The sequence below is a fragment of the Engystomops pustulosus genome, chromosome 9 (genome assembly GCF_040894005.1).
Source record: "Engystomops pustulosus chromosome 9, aEngPut4.maternal, whole genome shotgun sequence".
Lineage (NCBI taxonomy): Eukaryota > Metazoa > Chordata > Amphibia > Anura > Leptodactylidae > Engystomops > Engystomops pustulosus.
The window spans coordinates 96,937,413-96,954,585 of record NC_092419.1 but is presented as its reverse complement, the minus strand read 5'-3'; the positions used below and the strand labels follow the sequence as shown (position 1 = coordinate 96,954,585).

The following is a 17,173-nucleotide window of genomic DNA, read 5'->3' as shown; positions in this document are numbered from 1 at the left end:
AGAGGCACTTACTCATAGATCCCGGCACTGTGACTGTGGTAATCTTTTTATAGATTTGTTATCCATGGCCTCATTCCTTTTAAAATGAACTTTTATAATTCGGCTAATGAGCCAGAAGGGCTCCTGGGGTGTTAACAGAGCCCTCCATGTTGTAGCATCAAAGGCTGTTACACTGTCTCAGCCTTCCCCTACTCCCTTAGAACTTCCCCCAGAGCCTTCTGGCTCGGTAGCATAATTTTAAGAGTAGAAGGAGACCATATAAGAAAAATAAAAGGATTACCATAGGCACAGTGCCTGGATCTATGAGTAAATGTCCCTGGTTTATCATACTTTATTGTGACGGTTGATTTCCTTTTAGGCGGCTTATGTTAGTGGTTTATTTCAGGTTTTGTGGAAATATGGATAGATCAGAGCTGAGTTAGTCATATTGATGTGAAAATGACTGATGAAACCGGGTTCACAATCAGCTATGGTTTTGGTTTTAGAAGCGGAATTTGCAATTCATAATAGATTTTCCAGACATACTTTTTGTTTTCTATATATACACAGGTTGTATAATTGGGGGCAGCCGTGCTCAAAATTCATCCGTGAACCTTCACAGGGCACAGTTTGGTTCCACATGGATTCAAGTTCAATAGATTTTCTGCTTTGCAATATCTTTATTAATCCCCCCCAAAAGGTTCCAAATTTTAAATTTATCACTTGTTTATTAGTCAAACCGCTGGGACCCTACCAATCAGGGGATTAGGGTGCCCTCTATTGCATAGGCTCGGCCGCCATGCTATTCCTACCCTTGTGGCTACAGTAAAGATGTGGCTGCAATCTCCATTTCATGTAGGATTCTGATGCGGGGGGATGCAAGGAACCCGTGTTCTAGTGATGTGTGGGACCCTGACCGTTTAGACACTTATTTCCCATCGTGTGAATAAATCCCTTAAAATATTGACACACGAGAGCTTTGCACTACTAAAGAGCTCAATGACAAATTCAGCTCTGCTGCATCTGTATGTTAAGGTTAGATTACATGACGTTAGTTGTTTTCAGTCGGTTCTGATCCTTGGTATCTGGATCGTCCACCTATATCTGTGAATACAAGTAATGGCTTTCTTTTATGTGGCGCTTCAGAAAGAAGCCGTCTCTACGGCGCTAAGCAGCCATTGAGTGTTATCACAACGATGTGTCCCCGCAACAAGCCACAGACACTTGTGAGGTAGATAATAAGTGTAAAACATAAGTGGTGAGCGATAGTACAACGGAGACACTTCAGGCCTCGTATCAACACTGTCTCTAAGGGAAAATGGCTTTGTGGTCCATAGCAACCAATCAGAGTCCATCTTTTATGTCTCCAGTGAAGGCTGTGGAATGAAAGCTGGGCTGGGATTGGTTGATGGTGAGATGGTTCTCTATGATACATAGAGTGGATGGTGGAACTTATAGATTAGATGTTTTCTAATTAAAGGGGACTAGAGACATGGAAGGCACAGATGTATGTACAAGTTGTGAATCTACATATATTCTTTTGCTTTCATTGGTCATTTGTGAGTTTAGACCCCTTTTGGGACGGCTCCAAAATGCTGCTGGTGTAGAATATTGTACCAAATATTTCCTGTAATAGAAATTTCTCTATACTCCCAGTTATCAAGGCACCTGATGACTCCATATGTGTGATGTATGAGAACACCAGTGGCTGGATTTATACAGAAGGGAAACATTTCTTAAGTTTTTTAATGAAGTAATATCCTGGTTCAATTGACTGCTTTAGGCATAAAGATCAAAATCTGGTAATCATGGTTATATGCATTTTATGTGTGTAGTTCCCCTTTAAATTAAGAAAACTGTGGGAGTAAAGGTTAGCGACATGTGACCCTTATTGTAGATCACGCTGTAGTTTTGTTGCAGTTTTTCCTGAAATTTTTATAGCAATTTACTGTGATGTTACTGCAACAAAACCCCAGCTGTAAAACCATGCCCTTGTTCCATTCATGCCAGTCAATTGTGATTTGCTGGAATATTTGCCTCTTGTATCTGGGGGAGTTGTATATCAACTCCACTGTATGTACATATTTAATTCTTAGAAACATGATCATGAAACAAGCTGCTTGTATTTTACCATCTCTGTTAACGTTTCTCTTAAAAGGGGTGTCCAGGATTAGACACAAATGATGTCATAGTCTGTTGGTTTATCTCATTTGCTTGAATGATTGATGATCTGCAATACCAGGCATGGCCTATTGACGAGAGTGGTGCTGTTTTTGGTTAAAGGAAATCTACTATCAAAATCTATCATGATAAACCTTGGACACTTATTCATAGATCCAGGCACCGTGATTGTTGTAATCTTCTTATATCTGTTATCCATGGCCTCTTGCTTTCTAAAATCAACTCTAATAATTATTCGCATGAGCCTGAGAGGCTAACCTAGCCCCTCTGTGATATGCGCCTCAACCTCCCTCCCTTAGCACTTGTGAGGGAGCACTCACTGCCCAAGTGTGGAAGAAGCAGGGGTGAAACAGTGTAACAGTCTGTAAAGCCAGATCACAGAGGGTCCTCCTGATGGTAGATTTTCTTTTAATTAAGCAAATTGATATGTAGTGCAACTGAGACCAATACTGACTTTAGGGTCAATGAGGCCATGACCTATGTAGTGACAGATTCTCTCTACCCTATCATTTCTTGCTTTGCAGAACTAGTCTGTGTCATAAAACAGTTTTCCCATGATGCCTTAAACTGTTTCCTGGAAATTTTCTGAATAGACGTTGAACATTAGTTGAGTCGAGGCGAGAAGTGCGCACAACTTGTTTTGTTACTTTGAAGACTAATGAGCTATATAAGGCCAAGTGCGGAGAGCTGTTAGCAACCATGTGTATGACACAGCGCTTGGAAGATTTAGCTCATGTTAGAAGGGGGAAAGTTAATTCTCAAATCTTAGAAGTCAAAAAATGTCTCCTTAATTCGTTCCCAATGTGTAACCTAAAGAATGCCCAGCAGTATAACACATGGTAACATTGAGTCCAACAGGGATACTTCTCTATTTCCTTGTTTTGGTTTAAAAACCCGTCTAGAAAAATTAAAAATGTCTTATTTATTTGGTACCAGTAGTAATAAAAACTTGTTTCATGACCATGCCTTTTAAAAAAACAACTGAAAATATTATATATTACAAGTTTATGGGGCTGTATGTTCTTGAACATTATCAGATTTTCTAGCCACAGCATAAATTTCAGCGGATTCTCCACTATTCCGAAAAATCTGATTACTAATGCAGAAGATCCAAAAAACTGTAAAATTATCAGCTGTGTTGTCATTCTCATGCTGTGCATCTATATTGGAGGTGAATATTTGATGATTAATACTTTTGAGATCTACGTTTATTTCATGCCACAGTGTTATGGATGCATTGGTTTTGCTCCAACTCACCTGGGTTTATAGCTACAGCTTTAATTATAGGGCCGAACCTTCTGTCTCTAATGATCCTTTGCCTAATAAAGTTTTTCCTTCTCTTCTACTGCCTTATTAATCAGATTTTCGGAGAAGTACTTCTTGTCAGACAGTCTTTATGTATAGTAACAATACAATAGCAAATCACCATTGGCTCATGTGACTGGTACCTATGTTTGTCCATGCTAGGGAACTACTAAAATGTGACTCCATTCATCTCATACACACATGACCCTTAATGAGTGTTGAAATCTTTTACCCTATAGATCAGTGGTGGCAAACCTATGGCACGGGTGCCAGAGGTGGCACTCAGAGCCATTTCTCTGGGCACTCAGACAATCGTCCCAGGACAGAGTTCACTAAATAGGACCAAATCTTCCTGCAGTCCTAGGCAACTTGAGTCACACTTCATTGGCTGTTTGGAACTCCGGGAAAAGTGAGAAGTTGTTTAGAGATCTTTCACCATTCTTTCTCTACAGAGAGACCCTGGTGAGAAGCTATAATGAGAGACTGAATTTTCTCTCCTTCTTTCAACTGTATTGGTGGTCTCAGGCAGCCAATACGATTGAAAGATGTGGAAGAACAGGCAGCAATAAGTTACTGCTTAAAATGCCATGTTGGCTCTTCATGGTAAATAAGTGGATTTTGGTTGTAGTTTGGGCACTCGGTCTGCAAAAGGTTCGCCATCACTGCTATAGATTATTACCATCTTCTCATCAAAACTGTAACATCTCGAGCTCCCCCAAGTCACAGATCAGTTGTGTTTCCCAAACACCCTGTCTCCTCAACTCATCGCCATCTGTTTTAAAGCAGTTCACGTGTTCGTGCTCCCTGTTCTGCTCCACAGTCTTGCCCATCATTCTCTTTGGTTGCTTCATGTCTCCAAGTGTCTCTGACCACCGACTCATTGCCATCTCTCAACCTGCTCTGGAGTCATCTCTACATTTTGACTTCTGCTGCCCATGTGTCTCTATCCAGGGGTGAGGATGAGGAGGAGGAGGTTGTCCATCAGTTTTGCTGCCCTGCCTCTGAGTGCAGCAGCCCGTCCTCCAGGTAACATGGAGAGATTCGGCCCTGCGCCCCCACTTCCCTGGACTTCTGCCATCTTCCCCCTTCCTGTCCTCTGGATCACAGGTCAGGGTAGAGCGTTGGCTGCTCCGTATGTTGAAAGATGTTCTTCAGAGGACTGCGAGTCGATATGGACCTTGTGCTTCAGCTTGGATGCAGCACTGATGACTTTCTCCAGGGGGCGCACTTTCCGAGTGACCGATCCCATCATTGTCTGACCTCTTTGTGCCTCCTGCTTCAACACACCAACACAGAGAAGAAATAGCCGCTCGTCTCTGTACACAGACACCATGAACATTCGCTACGCAACCTCCTACTTGTCAGGGGAATTGGGACTGGTCGTAACCCTGTGACAAACCTTCACTGCATTATCCCTTATTCTCTTCTCTCAGGGGGGGCCGCAAAGCGCTCATCCTGCTGTGAAACCAAATGGTGTGAGGTGTATTTTGTGGTTTTATTTCCCCAAGACTTCCCCTTGTGTTGCAGAGGTCTGCTACTCTGCGTAATTCCTATGCAGTAACATGGGGGGAGGCTGCCTGCAGACCAAGCCTTGTGTGCATGAATCTCCAGCAACCTTATAGCCTATCTTTAAAACCCCTTTCTATGGGCCCTCAACCTCCATCTCGTCTATGTGACCCCCTATATTTCCCTTGTCTGCGTTCTCCCTAAAAACCTCCTTTCATCATTCACTGTGACCTCACTGTGTCCTTTTGTCTAACCCTGGTGTTTTTCCATTGTGACCTCTGAGATGAGGATCCCCTTTTTCCACCATTGTGTCTGTGATGTCTCTGTGTCCCCCCCATATGTCCCCTTTGCCCTCTTGCACCTTCATTCTAGCTTGACACTCTGTGTCCCACAAAGCTTCCGGTTGCTTGCTTATACTCCGAGGCTGATTTCTTCCTCCAGATCTCCAATGCTTTATTTTTGGACTCCTAAGCTTTCCCGTTGTCCCTCTCCCCTTCAAACCCTTCCCTCTGTAAATAGCTATTTATGGTACTCTCCTCAACGAATAATTTAAGATAAAAAGCTGCTCAAATCTAAATAAAGACTATTGAAAGCTGCCTAGACATTCTTTTCTTCTGTGCTCACACGGAACGTCTCATGATCTGCACTGACATTTTGCAAAAACATGGACGACTTTACCACTAGGTGTCTCCATCATATCATTTGTGCAAAGACCACAGTTCGCTTGATTCTTTATTAAAGGAAATCTACCACCAGGATCAAGGATTGTAATCCAAGAACAATTACATACTGGTGTGTACCTCCTCTTCATATATATTCTTATGCCCTGTATTTTTATCGCCGGTAAAAGTTATTCAAATGAGTCTGAGGGGCTCCAGGCTTAATTAACATCTATGGATCCTGGAGCCCCTCAAGCTAATTTGCATAGTTTTAAAGGCTTTAAAAAAAAAAAAAAAAAAAGGGCATAAGAAGATATAAGAAAAGCGGATCCTGCCAAACAAGGTAAACACCAGTATGTAAGTGTTCTAGGTTTAGAATCTTTGATCCTGGTGGTAGATTTCCTTTAAGTCCAGATGGTGTCTTCATTGCTCCTTATAAGAAACAAGTTTAGGTTTTATGTACATTGTAATAAAACGAAGGAATGTTTGTGGACACCTTGTCCATCACTGCTAAATATTCTTGTAGCAATAATTGATGATCCGGATATGGTGGTTACATCTTCTCAGAAGACTTTCCATAAGGGGTGTTGTTTAGGGTCAAATTCCTTGACCTGAAACTCATGTAGTCTTTGTATGTTTTAGTATTAATATTACTGTTCACTGGAAAGAATGGGCAAAAAATAGAACTATACCGTGTATGCTTCTACCATTTTTAATTGTGCAAATTCGGGAAACCGGACAAAAACGGATGTGTTTTCAAAAAAAACGGATGCGTTTTTTACAATCTGAAAACGCACTTAGTAAAAACGGCCTAAAAACGCCACGTGTGTCTTCACCCTAAGGCTTGGGAAACCCATTTCATGAAGCATTCAACACAGAGTTTCCCACGTGGTTCATGACCTAAACACCACTACTGCCAATGCTTGTCGGTGGAAACCACCTGATTATTACGCTGGAGAAACGGATGAGTTGAATATATCTCATCAGCCGAGGATCCATTGTGATCTCTAGACATAAAGGTGAGTAGTTGCCGTTTCTTATCTCTGATTGAAAATTTACATCTACTGTCGTTGTATCTTCTTTCAGATTTCTTCAGCTCATTCATTTTTGTGAGTTACAAACAAACAACTTGCTGGTTTACTTTATCACAGTCCTCGTAATTAAAATATTTTAGTAGGTGAGATGTTGTCAGGTCTTCGCAATGTCAATTCCTGGATTAACTCGAGTTATACACGTGAACATTCTTCATTGTATTACCGTATAACATGGTTCCTCTAATTTTATCTGATAAAAAATAAATAAATCAAAAGTGATCAAGGTTTGTATGTCCTAATCGCTCATCATTCTTTACTATATGGGGTGGGAAATGCTTCTGAGAAATTCACAGTGAACTGCAAAAGGTTTGTTTGTAGTCTGTTTCCATGTAGACACATAGGACACTATTGGAGCTGTATACACTACATGTTAAACGAATATGTTCAATATGATTATAGGCCATAGGAACCTGTCACATGACGGCTCCTTCTCATGAACTATTAATGAACCGCATCTATCACTGAGGCTTGTGATATGTTCCATAACCTATAATCGTGCATAATTGGGCACATGTACAAGACTGGCACGTATTGATCCATACCAGGTGAGATATGTAAACAGGCAGCGGTTATGTAAACCTGTGTATTTGAACGTAGAACACTATGTACAAGACATTCCTGTCACCTATGACAGCATGCCCAGTAAGTCAGGCATGTGATGTAATGTGGCATATACACAGTGACTGCCACAGTTGCTGCTATTTGCTCTTTTTGTGAGAAATTTAAGTATAAAATAATTAAAAATCACTTTTCCCTGCATATGCTACTGTACAGTCACATGGCTGGAGCAAACGGCTTGTCCCCTGTCCATTTGACACTGCAGTAAAAATGTCTGAAAACATTGATTACAGAGTAAATCCTTACCTCTTCAGAATCGGTGGGACAATGCCTCTTAAAGGGGTTTTCCATGAATGTGAAAAGCGACATGGGTAATCAGAGTATTTAAAAAAAAAAAGCACACACACACCCCACTTCTGTTCCTGCTATGTTCAGATTCTTCCCATAATATATATGGGAAGGTGCCATAAACTATGAGGGGGGTATATAAAAGTTCATGAATTTTTAATGCCACCACATGAGTTCACGGCAAAAGGGCCCACTGAGGCTCTGTTTCCTAGGGGCCTACTGATACCTGGAGCCGACCCTGTCCAGGGGGTCACATGACATTCTTCATCCAATGACTAGTCTCCTTGGACCAGGGTAGAGCACAGGAAGTGACGTCCTCCGGAAAACGCATGTCTGAGGACGCCACTCATTGGATACGAGTACAGGGAGCAATAGTTTATACATGTTCAGGTTGTGGTAAACATGCAGGACTGTATTAGGAGGTCATAGGTATGTGAGACTGATCGCTGTGTATACAGGGAGGGTCAGATTATTTTTAGTGACTTTTTTTTCTTTTAGGAAATGTATATTTGTAATGTAACACTGTGGAAGCATGTCAGGGGCCCCAGAATATACCATCCTACAGTTCAAGTATCATAAGAGTCCGACTCCAAAATGTAAGTGGAAACCCAGTCAGAGTAATATTCTGGGATGTCATAGACACCCATGAGAAGATCACATTGCCAACTTCTCACCCTGATTTTCAGAGTAGAAAGAGAGTAAATTCTTTCTGTATGACATATTATTGTAAGGCCTTAATACAGCATGACATTAAGTTATTCCTTGCTTCCCCATTACTATCTCCTGAAGCACAGACACTCAATTGGCTGGTCCTGGGGTAGACTGAGTCGCCTCTGACAGCAGTTATTGGCTGAACATCTGTGGAGATGCTAGAAGAACATAAAGTGGGATCTGCAAGAGGCCCATGTCAGTGGAATGGTTGTCGCCACCCCCCCCCCCCATGCTTTTTATGTCTGAGACTTCAGAAGAATAATTGGTTCAGTTTCATAGTGAGGGAGCCCCTGAATAGCACCCCAAATCCCCTGATCAATTTTGTTTGTGTTTTAAATGCCTGTCCAAGTGAATTATCCCTTAATAGTCAAGGGGGCAGTTTCTTGCAGTAAGCAGTGTGATATATACAGCCATCTTTACCATCTATGGGGAGGGAGGGTTGTTGTTCTTATTGGCAGCCGTAAGGCCAATGCCCGGAATACACAGATTTTATGTGGATATAACAAAACCCATGTTATTGATTATTCTGCTGCCGTGCAAGAACGTGACCGTAATTACATAATTCATCTCTGGGAAATGAGAAGGTGACCCTTTTATCTTTATGATTGTTATTATCTGCAGTATATTATTGTATTTAGTGAGTTTGTCTGTTTATTTTCTTGTATTGTATTACACTATTATGTGTTTATGCTGTAATAATACAAAAAGCAGTTTGACATTTAAACAGGTATTCCCACAACAGACCCCTTGTTTTCATGATCTGTGGGGGTCTCAGCACTCAGCAAGTTAGGCCCTATCCTGTATTATGGGAAAACCACTTTAAATGATGTGCTATTTGATGGGATCCCATATAAAGCTGCACCCCCTGCTGTATGGTGTGTATAGTGTGGTTGAGTAACAGCTGTCGGCGATCTCGTGTGTTGCTGGCTTTGCTATTAAGAAGGAAATAATATGTTGCCATATACATATTGTATAGACTTATCTCCCGCTAGATTAATCTAATGTGTATTGCCACCTTCAATGGCGTGCCATTTGAAATATAGGTAAATGGATAATCTAGCACCTGATGCCCCTGTGTGATGTAATATACCTGGTCCATACCGAGATGGGATCTGTTCTGTATTTGCCCAGCGCCTCTCTAATTTTTCTTCTTCCTCCTCCTCCAGTCCGCAGGTTTACATTCTCGCTATGTTTGTACAGTAATTACGATGCCAGCGCCGGCCAAACAGATAAACCCACAGTATAACAAACACTGACTCCTCATTATTGACTTCATTGACCTGTTAGCACGCCAGGGAGGTTACCAGCCATTGTGGTCACATTTTTCATCAGCTCCATAAATAAGCTGGAGCAGGGCCGGCACCATACAAATGTCATTAGGGTTTTCAGTGCCAGCGCTGGCATCTGTGGTGACCTCTTTTCTGTAAATATAATTACTCTTCTCGTAGTGTACTTAAGTCTTTCACGCCTTTTTCTTCCTTGAAATATTTTCCATATTTGCATACCACTGTCGCATGAGCTCCTTCTTTGATTTATATTATGGTTTTGTTCACTGATGGATGTTATTAACCATGAATTGAAATGTAAGTTAGAAAATATTCTACTTATTTCTGTTTGTTTGATGAATTCTTCTTTAAATATTCTATTTCTAGATAACTTGAATGGGAGCTAAACTGCAGTTACCTAGTCTAGCCACTGCACAGAGAATGGAGCTGTTCTTCATAGTTCTATGTGTTGGATTTAGGAACTAACTAAATACGATCTGATGCTTATATCTAACCCTGTAGATAGTGATGTGTGGACGCATCAGTATTCACGTTTAGCGGATTTGGCTGAACCTGAATGGAAAAAAATTACACTACAATTTCAGCGCTGCTGTTGAGTAGGAATTCCATGTATATATCGATATAATGCTCAAAGTCCCGTCATCCGGGGAAGGTTTGGTCTGTGAGGCAGAGCCAAGGATGATCTGTGGTCCACGGTCCAATGTAACGTTGCCCTAAAGAACCTGGGAATCCCTTTAAATTCCAACAAATATTTTTTTTTATTTTATTGTCGAATTCTAATAGAATTTTTTTGTTCGTGCAGGGCTAGCTGTATGCTCAGCCCTTAGGATGCCGCTAGTGCCGCGTCCTGGTGGTGGATCGCGGGACTATATCTATGAGCGGTATGGCGATAGGTTGGCGCCCTCCTAATATGCTTCCGCCTTTTTAAAACACCTCGCTCCGCCCCCGAAGTCCCCCCATTGGTCCATGTAGCCCTTACTTGTGATTGGTCAGTGTCACAGGTCTTGCGGACCAGAATGTAAACCACACTAAGTCGGGCCGGGAGGCTATGCGCATGCGCGTATTAGTGCCGACGAAGTTGTGTAGACGCGTCTCCTAGGAGACGCCTGTTCCTGCTATGCAGGTAAAATGAACCACTTATGTATGGCAGAGACGCCGTTAACAGGAAAGACCGGCCTGGTCCCTCAGACTCAGGACGTTTAGTGACATGTTGGTGACAGAACATCTAGTAACATATTTCAGGTGGGATATGGCCAGATCCAACAATTATATTCAAACGACAGAACACATATCGCTATTCGAAGGGGGTTATAGGCAGACCTATTAGTTGCAAAAACTAACGTGCTATCATTGTGCACGTGTAAAGAACCCCATTACAGGAATGATGCCAAGGTAAACTGCTCGTTTAACCCCTTCGGTGCCACAGTGTCTAAGGTGTAAATCCACCTCGCTTCTCTCTGCAAAATGAGTCTATCCCAGTCTCCACCTCTCTCTGGATACGGTATCAGGTCTATGCCAATAAAGCGTAGGGCAGTGGAGTCCCCATTGTGGTACATGGAGATATGATTAGAGAGGGGTTTGTCTCTCCTATGTGTGATGTCTCCTAGATGATCTCCGATCCTTCTCCTCAGTTCTCTATAGGTTTTCCCCACGTACTCCAGCCCGCACCTGCAGGTTGCTTTGTAAATGACACCTACGCTCTTACAGTTTATGTAGTCTTTTATTGTGTATGTCCTCTCTGTTACGTTGCTCACAAATGTCTTACCGGTTTGTATGAAGGGGCATGCCACGCATCCCCCACACTTGAAGCAACCCTTCACTTTCCTGTCCAGCCAAGTACCTCTTTACTTTCCTTACATTTTGGTTCTGCTTATATATATACATAATAGGAGTGACGAATTATCATTATTGTAACCATTTATTATTTTTGCTCATTTTGTTTCTTCTGCTTAACCACGGTATGGCAGGATTCCTGTCAGCAGGTATAGATTGCAAGCAATGGCTCTCAGAGGCTAGGGAGGTATTCTCTGAAAAGGATTTTGTCCAAAAACAATACACTCCTAGTTTCCAGTCTGCATTTAAGGACTTGACAAAAATTTATAAAGATCACTGCACCTCGTGGTGGGAGGTGCAGAGCCTAGACAATTACCTTAAAAACAACATCGTACCGAGGGGCCTTCGCATTACACTGACCCCTGGGAATAGACTGAAAAGTGCTGCACTGACCAATAAGTGGGAAAAGGAGGCTACAGCGAGTTCTATGAGGCTCATGAATATCCTATTAGAGGAGGAAAAAATCAATCTAGTAAAACTAGAGAAAAAACTTCAGGATCAGATTGAAACGGTTAAAAAATTTGAGACTGAGTCTGATTTTCAGAACAGAGAGACGATTCTCAAAAACACCATCGAGAAATTTCAGTTCTTTCTCAAAGAAAGGAAGCATAGACAATTCATCAGGGACTTACAAGATTTTAAGGACAATAGAATATACAGTGTCCTGGGTACACGACCTTCATCAAGGATCACAGATACAGACCTGTCATCTACTGAAGGGGAAACCTCTGATACCGAAGGGGCCCACAGGGACAGAAGGGGGCGATCCAACAGAAGGGGTGGCGCGAGAGGTGGGAGGGGTGCTATAAGAGGAACAGGTAATCGTTTTTTAGAGAACCCCTACCCCCTGAGGAACAGAAATATAACATCCAACCAAACCGTTCCCCCCAAATAGTAAACCTTTCTAAAAAGACCCTGACAAGTGACGAATTGATGGTCCTTTCAAAAGGACTCTCATTCGTCCCGACATCTGACTTCGACGCTTTCACCTGGACGAGGGACATTTACCTCTTTGCACGTAAGTTAAATTGGAAAAAATTCTATAAAAAAAGCACGGAGAGAGCAGGTCTAGAAATGGGGATCCCACCAGATTTAGTGGAAGGGGTGAGATTACTAACAAGTTTGGAAAACTCAGAACCAAAACCCCCTGGGGTAGGACCCTTTACTACTCTTAAGAACCCAAGCAAAAAGATGCCACCACAAGGGGAATGTTCCTATATAGATGTCTTTGTCGAATTGGTCAGTGCTGCCTTTAAGAATCTTTCAGTCAAAAATCCCACATATAACTGTACGACTGGTGAAATCAAGGCTCTCTGTAACCTAGAGAAGGACAGAGAAATAACTATCAAGCCTTCTGATAAAGGCGGAAATATTGTAATCCTTGACACTAAAGACTATTGGGGACTGTGTAAAGAACTACTGAGTGACAGAGATGGATATGAAATATTGAAATCTAATCCCTTACGGGAATATAGGTCCGAATTGGAAGACGTTCTGAGGACCGCAAGACAGAACAATTTGATCAGTGAAGATGAATTTAAATTTTTATTTCCTACCCACCCCGTAATGGCAACGTTTTATTGCCTTCCTAAAATACATAAGGGAATTACGCCCCTAAAGGGAAGACCAATAGTGTCGGGGGTGGGTTCCATCTGTCAAAACATTGGGATCTATATAGACACCATCCTACACCCGTTTGTTACCGCGCTCCCTAGTTACCTAAGGGACACCTCAGATCTTCTTCGTCACTTAGACGGAGTTATAGTAGACCAAAACACCCTACTTGGGAGCATAGACGTGGAGGCCCTCTACTCCTCTATCCCTCATAACAAGGGCCTGGAGGCAGTGGAGTTTTTTCTCTCCACTAGGGGAACACAGTGTCTAAAACATAACAAGCTGATCCACGATTTATTACAATTTTCCTTAACCAGGAACATCTTTCTCTTTGACGGCCGCATCTACCACCAGCTCAGGGGCACGGCTATGGGGAGCCCCTGTGCTCCCTCCTATGCCAATTTGCTCCTGGGCTGGTGGGAGGCTACACAAGTCTTCTGTGATGATCCACCACCAGGATTGGAACATGTTGAAATGTTCCTACGTTTCATTGATGATATCTTCATTTTGTGGAAGGGAGATGTGGCGAGTTTTGAGGACTTTGTGAACCATTTGAATCAAAATCACATAGGCCTACGGTTTACATCCGAGATACACCATAGAGAACTGTCTTTTTTAGATGTCTTGATAACAAAATCAAAAGGGGGACTTTTGAATACATCTATCTTCAGAAAACCTACCGCCACAAATTCCCTTCTTAGGTGGGAGAGTCACCATCCTCTCCCACTTAGGAAAGGCATCCCTAGAGGCCAGTATCTCCGGGTACGTCGGAACTGCAGCACGGAGGCAGACTTTCGTACCCAGGCGAATGACCTAAGGATTAGGTTCCGTGAGCGAGGTTACCCCGATAAGGTTCTCAGGGAGGCTTATCAAAACTGCCTCACAAAAAACCGAAGTGAACTCTTACAGGGACCCCCAAAAGGACCTAACTCTGAGAGAGAGGACAAGAATACGAGGATTATAGCCACCTATGATAATGGGGCAAATGAAGCCAAACAAATCCTCGAGAAATACTGGCCAATTCTATCAATGGACAGAGACATCAAAGAGATTATTGGTCCTCGCCCTCTCATTACATACCGCAAAACCAGATCGGTTAGGGATAGATTGGTCAATAGCCATTTTAGACCCCCTACACCAAGAGGTACTTGGCTGGACAGGAAAGTGAAGGGTTGCTTCAAGTGTGGGGGATGCGTGGCATGCCCCTTCATACAAACCGGTAAGACATTTGTGAGCAACGTAACAGAGAGGACATACACAATAAAAGACTACATAAACTGTAAGAGCGTAGGTGTCATTTACAAAGCAACCTGCAGGTGCGGGCTGGAGTACGTGGGGAAAACCTATAGAGAACTGAGGAGAAGGATCGGAGATCATCTAGGAGACATCACACATAGGAGAGACAAACCCCTCTCTAATCATATCTCCATGTACCACAATGGGGACTCCACTGCCCTACGCTTTATTGGCATAGACCTGATACCGTATCCAGAGAGAGGTGGAGACTGGGATAGACTCATTTTGCAGAGAGAAGCGAGGTGGATTTACACCTTAGACACTGTGGCACCGAAGGGGTTAAACGAGCAGTTTACCTTGGCATCATTCCTGTAATGGGGTTCTTTACACGTGCACAATGATAGCACGTTAGTTTTTGCAACTAATAGGTCTGCCTATAACCCCCTTCGAATAGCGATATGTGTTCTGTCGTTTGAATATAATTGTTGGATCTGGCCATATCCCACCTGAAATATGTTACTAGATGTTCTGTCACCAACATGTCACTAAACGTCCTGAGTCTGAGGGACCAGGCCGGTCTTTCCTGTTAACGGCGTCTCTGCCATACATAAGTGGTTCATTTTACCTGCATAGCAGGAACAGGCGTCTCCTAGGAGACGCGTCTACACAACTTCGTCGGCACTAATACGCGCATGCGCATAGCCTCCCGGCCCGACTTAGTGTGGTTTACATTCTGGTCCGCAAGACCTGTGACACTGACCAATCACAAGTAAGGGCTACATGGACCAATGGGGGGACTTCGGGGGCGGAGCGAGGTGTTTTAAAAAGGCGGAAGCATATTAGGAGGGCGCCAACCTATCGCCATACCGCTCATAGATATAGTCCCGCGATCCACCACCAGGACGCGGCACTAGCGGCATCCTAAGGGCTGAGCATACAGCTAGCCCTGCACGAACAGGAGCACTTTACAAATAAGTGCAAATTTTCTCCGTTGTTTTTCCACCAGCTACCTCAAACGCAATTCCCTCTGAGGATTCTAACTGTGATGAAACGCGTCAGGGAGGCGGATCTGGATGAGGAGTAGCGAGAATTAAGGGTCAGTTTGGGACTGCTCTTGTTAGAGCGGGAGTCAATTTGGGGATTGAGAGGGACAGTTTTCACTGGTACCGCACCCCACTCCCGCCCATATCAATATTTGGAGTACATCTGAATCACGGTAGGCCCATTTGGGGAATATCTACAGCAGACAATGTACTCCATGTTTTTAATATGTCATTCCGTTTAATATTGGCCTACATATGATAACTGGATAGGCTAATGTTTTTTTTCTGTATGTTTGTCACGTTGACTTGTGGTGTATTTTAATGTGACTAAATAAAGGTTTTGTTTTTAGACACCGCTACCACTCCTTACATTTTGGTTCTGCTTATATATATACATAATAGGAGTGACGAATTATCATTATTGTAACCATTTATTATTTTTGCTCATTTAGAATTTTTTTGTGAAAAAAAATAAAGGCTTGTTTTGCCTGGTTGATGTTTTTGAATGGTGGGTTCTCTGCAGTCAGGGGCTCTCATACATTGCCTTGTCTATAGGGAACTCTTACATAAAATAGTCATTAGTCATCAAAGCTGCTCTGTGCACCATTGTATTTTTGCAGCGATGTATGAGATGTATTTTGGAAGGTTGTTCCTTTGCTGTGCCCTTGTACGTTGCTCGCACCCGCTTTGCCTAGGGTATTCGTATGTAAAATGGTCACTAGGTGTTTTAAAGGATCTGTTTTTGGGATAGTTGGGTACCACCATCCTTTGCAGGCACTCGGTTGGTTCTCCTGGCATGTTTTTGGTCATTAGTGGCATAGAAGGCATGAGATGGAGCACAAAGTGTTATGTAATCCAGAAGTGGCCTTAAAGCTCAAGACAAACATTTGTTTTTGGCATTTCCTCTGTATTTCATTGTTTGGTCTGGAGTCCTCCAGAGGTTTTCTTAATTTGTTAGGATTTATTCTGCATATGCTCTGAGGCTCTGCGTTACTAGCTTGATAAGCAGCCCCTCACGGTGCCAGCAGGGCTGCCAAGGCTGTGTGTGCCATGCCCACTTGGCAGCCCGGAGGCTGCACATACCGACCGCAGTTAATAAGTAAGGAGTCTTTCATGAGCGCAGTCCCTGAGATGATGGACGTTTTTCTTCTCCTTCTCACGTTGGCGCCGGGGAGCGATGTGCAGCAATTAGAGAGCGCGGGAGAACGTGATTAATGCTTCGCCGCTGCAATTCCCATGTTGTTTGATCACATCCTTTTGAGAAATTATACCCTGCTAATAAGGGGATCTGCTGACTGCTTTCTGTGATTTCACTGGCAAACCTGGCACCATAGAGTGATGCCACCGCGGCGTCGTACCTACTTTAGAATAGCACAGCCCTTGTAATTCGATGTGTGTTACTTTGTGGGCACATAGTCGTATATGTTTGCATACAGTGAATGGAAACTTTAAGTGGCTGAAATTCTGCTTGGGTTTAGTACTAGAACATGTCATGGTTTTGATACAATGTATAAGTCTATTCTACGTTCTGTGCATAGAGCTAAAAGTTCCTTGACAGCGGACATCCACCATCCACATTTACAAGTTACATTTCTATATGCAGGACTTGTCCACATGACAGGTCATCCATATCAGATGGATAGGGGATGGACGCTTCACTGATCATGGACTCTGGCTTTAGAATAGTAAGAGAATAGACAAGTACAGCTCTGTATCATGTATAGGAAGTACAGCTCACTTCAATAGGAGTTTATGACAGGGGGATCTGGGACTTTTTATCTTTGTTGTATCAGCTGATCAGACTTGTTTCAAAGTGACAG

General features: G+C 42.8%; 1 protein-coding gene across 11 annotated transcripts in view; it reads left to right on the top strand.

Moving 5' to 3' along the window:
- The window catches only part of IQSEC2 (IQ motif and Sec7 domain ArfGEF 2), a 152,922-nt gene that overhangs the window by 93,731 nt on the left and 42,018 nt on the right, over window positions 1-17,173 (top strand). The window lies entirely within an intron of this gene.